The sequence below is a fragment of the Orcinus orca genome, chromosome 4 (assembly GCF_937001465.1).
Source record: "Orcinus orca chromosome 4, mOrcOrc1.1, whole genome shotgun sequence".
Lineage (NCBI taxonomy): Eukaryota > Metazoa > Chordata > Mammalia > Artiodactyla > Delphinidae > Orcinus > Orcinus orca.
Genome location: NC_064562.1, coordinates 131,932,822 through 131,938,548, shown reverse-complemented (window position 1 = coordinate 131,938,548; position 5,727 = coordinate 131,932,822). Strand labels below are relative to the sequence as shown.

Here is a 5,727-nt window from a genome sequence, read left to right as displayed (position 1 = left end):
CAGGGCATCAGAATTATAACTTTAAATAGGGTTTCCATGGTAAATATCACTGAGCAGTTGACATTTAATTAAAAAAAAAAAAGTTAGGTCATCCTTGTACTCAAAGACTACCTGCTAGTCCCATAAAGCTGTATGTAAAGTACCATTACACTTTTCAAGAAGCCTGAATGTTTGGGGATTTTTCTTTCAGCCAGTGCTACCTCTGCCTACTTTAGCCCTGATTAGTGTCAACACTAGTGACCAGACACATAGTCCCAGCCCTCCTTTGGGGTTGAATTAATGAGACAAGTTCTGGTAATCTTTTGGAAACTTCCTCACTCTTCAGAGTGAGCTCTGAAAACAACTAGTGCTTAACTGGGCAAAATGAAATTTTAGGTGATTATGTGAATATTCTGCTGCAGTCTTCCTAATTAAATCCATCCTGCTTGGCCTGGCCACATGATTTGACTTCTGCTCAGTGCCCTGAGGGATGGATTACCTGCTTTACATTCTGGCACCCACGTGATGCAGAGGGCCACACTAGCTGAGAAGCATCTGTCACCATTTATAGCTTCGTTCCCTTGGTATTTCTCTCGATTCCTTTAAGAGTAAACTAATATTTTGTGAATATAATATTGTACACAAACTTGGGAAGATTTTTTCCTCCCTGTACCATAACATTGTCAGCTGTATTTAATGAATTCTGGTGACCTTGAGAGTATATTTTTTCCCCCTTTGGCACCCATCAGGAATAGAAAGATTCCAAGAAAATGTTGTATCCATAAGGGGCAGTTTGAATGTAACTAAGCAGACAGATGTTTCAGGAACATGCTTTTCTTAATCAAATATGGTCTGTGATGCACAGAATATCAGAAGGCTTGAAAAAAGCCAAAACTACAGAAGCCTCGTGGAGCTGAAATACAAGCGTACCACGGCTTGTTAACAGGGCTTAACGGCTTGTATACTCTTTCACCCTGTTACATGCCTAATAAAGTAATAAAAATGTATGAGGGATAAAAAAAGGTTCTGATTTGTGAGACACAAAAATCTCTGCTGTGACTTAGAATAGCTTTTGGAGTTACAACTACATTTTTATATGTAATTTAAAGTGCAACTAACAGTTTGTAGAGAGCTAGTGTACATGTGTGCAAGTTTTATTTAAATGTATTTACCTTTCACCGTTATTATTATATGTGCACACACTTTTTATCAGGGATAAGGTTTTGTTTCTAAATTAATTTTTCAGTAAAATGACTAACTGTTCTATTAACATGTCTCTAAATTCACTCACACTCACACACACACACACACACACACACACACCAAGAAAACAACCAAAAATATTTAGAGTTTTAAATTGATGAGGTCTTTTGTTAACATGCCTTGTTATTTAGCCCTGCTTGTGAGAACAAGCAATGTGTTTATTAATAAGATGAGAACACTTTCCAAATGTTGACATTATTATCAAACTCTTAAAAATAACTTACATGCAGTTCATAAAAATTTGTATCATAAACTTTTGGGTAGTCATTGCATGTCCACGAATGTTGCCACTGTATTAGGTTTGTCATATTAAATTAATAAAGGACAGGAAAGTTACTGCTTAACTGTTTTTCAAAAGTGGGCAGAATGGATCACAGGGGCTGACTAACTTCCTGCTGTGGGATAATCCATTATAACTATTCTGGTCAAAATCCATTTCTTTAATCATTGAAGAGTTATGCATAAAATAGTAGTTGAATATGAATGAAACAAAATACTTTTTCTCCTCTATTTTCCTTTTATTTTTAGTATTCACAGACATGTAGGAAAAAATCTTAAGTAGTTAATTCATGTGTTTTTTTTAAATTGCAATTTTATTGCAAATAATAATGTTATTGAATTCATATCATATAGGTAATCATCTTTTCTTCTTTCTTCTAAATAACAGGGTTTTCAAAATTATTACAATTAGTTCAAGTTTGTATATTCAGATCTTGAAAGAATCAGAGACTTGTGTTAAAAATATTTTGTTTTAACTTTAACTACTATCCGTCTGCTTTTATTTTTTTAAAGAAACTACTGTAAATTTCATGGTGGACTATGATTATTTCACTATAAATTAAAAATTTTAGAAATGAGTATTTTTATGAACTTGTTATTTTTCACGATTATGAACATAATGCATGGTCACTGGAAAATAAAAACAAAACTATAAAGTAGGAAGACCCATAATCAAATAAAATTATATCTATCATCTAGGAATAACCACGGTTGAAGGTTTTTATATATACATTCAGACTTTTCTAATATACCTCTATATTTTAGATATATATTAATATCAGTATAACTCTTTTATTCACATATATTCAATGACATGTAATTTATATATATGTATTTACATGTAAACATAAGTGCCTATATATTACAGAAAAGATTTATAGCACAGATAATTTTATAACCAGTCTTTGCTTATGGAAGTTAGGAATAAGAAATATGTTTTGAGTCTTCATGAGTAGGTAGAGAAGGGAGCCCTGCCATTAGCTTAACCTTTTATTTTATTCTTTACAAAAAATCCTTTCCATATAAATACAGTAAAACAAAATAAACGATTATATTTATTTATTGTTTGAAAATTAATGTCTTTATTAGTGTTTGAGGAATACGGTTTTACCAACTGTATTGATTACATGCTAATGATCAAAACAGAGACTCAGTATCCATTCCACAAGAATTAAACTTACCAACACAGTTGTTCAATACGAGTTTCAGGGAAAGAAATCTTAAACAGAGAAAATGTTTTTGATAGAGAACGCACGGAAAAATGATTCATAGAGAAAAAACAAGCAAGACTTTAAAAACGTAAACGATAATGCCACTATTTTTAATTAAACTGAGACATGAAAAATTAAATATAACTGCATTTAAATTAGGGAGAAAGAAAGGATAACAATAAATGAGCAGTGCCCATAATGTATTCTGTGATCATCACAGTGACAGTGTTAACCAGGCAGCTGGGCCTGGTGAGACAATTTTTTCTCTGCTACGAGGATCAGCCTGCCAAGCAGACGGCATGGACGTAGATTGTGATGGTTAACTTTATGTGCCGACTTGACTGGCCATGGGCGCCCAGATTAAACATTGTTTCTGGGTGTGTCCTTGAGGATGTTTCGAGATGAGATGAGCATTGGAATCAGTGGACTCAGTGAAACAGACTGACCTCCCCTGTGTGTGTGGGCATCCTCCCATCCATCCAAGACCCGAACAGAACGAAAGGTGGAGGAAGGCAGGAGGAATTTGCTCTTTTTCTTCCTGCCTCACTGCTGAGCTGAAACATCTCATCTCATCTGATCTGGCCTGGCTCCCCTGTTTCCAGGCCCTTACACTCAGACTGAATCACACCACCGGCTTTCCAGGGCCTCCAGCTTGCAGACGGCAGATCTGGGGGCCTCTTAGCCTCCATAATCACATCAGCCCATTCCTCATAATAAACCTCTGCAGATAGATGATAGATAGATAGATGATAGATAGGCAGATAGATATAGAGACAGATATAGTTAGATGGATAACCTACTGTTCTGTTTCTCTGCAGAATGCTCACTGAGACACAGATAGACTAACAGTCTCCCCAAGTGCGGAAGAGAAACTCCATTAAATTCTTACAATCCAACCACTTGTTTTCCATGACCACTATCAATCTGCTTACACATCTTATTTTATCATCTTTTTCATCTCAATATACTCTTATTACAATTTCCTTACAGGTCGATGTTTACAGATTGATTTACACTGAATGTATTTCAGCTAAGCTGTTCCTTAACCACATATGGGAAAGCAGAATAACCACGTGGGTGGGCTGCCTCCAAATCCAACTTTTCCCTATAGACTGAAATATCATTAGTGGAATTTAGACACTAATGACCTTTACTTCTAAAGAGCCTGGATGTCCTTGGTCTCATCTTCTTGAACTTTGACTTTTATTATCACATCTGCACCTGTCTTCCTGGGGTTGGCAGCACTGTCACTAAACACCAAAACTAAGTATGAACATTTTTTAGTTCCATTGTATGCCTAGAACAGAGGCTTACATAGTAGGTGATTAAATATTTACTGTAAGAAAGTGGATTTAAAAATATACATTATTTAAGTTTTATTTTTACAAGAAACAAACAAAAAAGAAAATGAAAAAGCTAAAGAAATTATATATAAAGAAATTACATGTAAGGAAACGATAGGAATAGCTTCTATCTCTACCGTTGGCTGGTTCAGAAGCTCAAAAGGGCCTTATGTTATAACATATCGGGTAAGTCCTCCCCCTCGGACCTCTGATAGCCTCCGGCAGTGTTGTAAAATATTCAGCGTTACGTGAAACCTCTTTTCAACTTTCAAAGCCGTCAACTCCTTTATGTCAGCTTCCACTACAAAATAATGGTCTTTGGTTTCCTTCATTTCTTCATCAATAAATCTGTGATAGAGACTTCTGGCCACAGAACTCATAGACTTTTTTCGTTGATGTAGCATCTTATATTTACTAACTACTGCCTTGTTGATTTCTTTTTTTAAAAAAATTTATTTGTTTATTTTTGTCTCCGTTGGGTCTTCATCGTTGGGTCTTCGTTGCTGCGCGTGGGCTTTTTCTAGTTGTGGTGAGCAGGGGCTACTCTTTGTTGCAGTGCGTGGGCTTCTCATTGCAGTGCCTTCTCTTGTTGCAGAGCACGGGCTCTAGGCACGTGAGCTTCGGTAGTTGTGACACACAGGCTCTAGAACACAGGCTCAGTAGTTGTGGCACACGGGCTTAGTTGCTCCATGGCATGTGGGATCTTCCCGAACCAGGGATCAAACCTGTGGCCCCTGCATCGGCAGGCGGATTCTAACCACTGCGCCACCAGAGAAGTCCCTGCCTTGTTGATTTTTTAATAACATCATTAATTTGACAATAGGTTAGGGTATGTCGTTAATTTGACAATAGGTTAGGTGGGATTTCATGTACACAAGAATGCCATTAAACTCATCAGAAGTTATAAATGACATTTCTTTAATATTTCTTTGCTCTTTGGGGGGCTTCTTTGTGGGTGCAGGTTCCTCATCTTTGACTGGTTGTTCAGGGTCAAGATCTGATCCATTACAAAGTTCTGGGTTACTTGAGGCAAATGGGAAGGAATGTTTTCTTTGAGATGTTCCACATCTTTACAATCTTCTCCAAGAGGTTTAAAGAGTTCCTTGAGTGAATTGTTGGTTTGTTCTTGATACTGAATTTCCAATTCCAATTTATTTAGAAGTTCATTTACTGCAATGATCTCATCTCCTATTTTAATACAGTCCACAATTTCTCAATGACGGTTTTTTTTTAATATTTCCAATCTTTTCATTAATATGAGAGCATAATTGTACCAGAAATGAGGAGGCCATCCTTTAAGCCTCTAGTGCGGGTCCAGGAGCAAAGCGCCCACTCAGTGGAGTCACGAGGTGCCGAGACCCCTCCAGTCTGTGCCGCAAGCCCAGGATCAGGAGACCTAACTCAGGGAGCGAAATTCAAACTGCCCCTGGGACTCGGTGCAGAGCAAGCGCACATCAGCGCCCCAGGCAGACTGCTCAGGGGTCGCGCGCGTTTCTGCCTCTTTTTCAAAATAAACAATTATATTTAAATTAATAAATCTGTGCTCCCTGTTTCACCCATTCTGCAATTCATATACGATCTCCATATTAAAGCCTTCTTTATTTCTTCCCTTTCCCTGAAAGATAACAGGGCCATGTCTTGTCTTTATATCA

The 5,727-nt window shown here is 37.0% G+C and overlaps 1 pseudogene; it reads right to left on the bottom strand.

Moving 5' to 3' along the window:
• Positions 1–4,242: 4,242 nt before the first annotated feature.
• On the bottom strand, positions 4,243–5,367 carry LOC101289215 (spindle and kinetochore-associated protein 1-like; annotated as a pseudogene).
• Between the last annotated feature and the right edge of the window lie 360 nt (positions 5,368–5,727).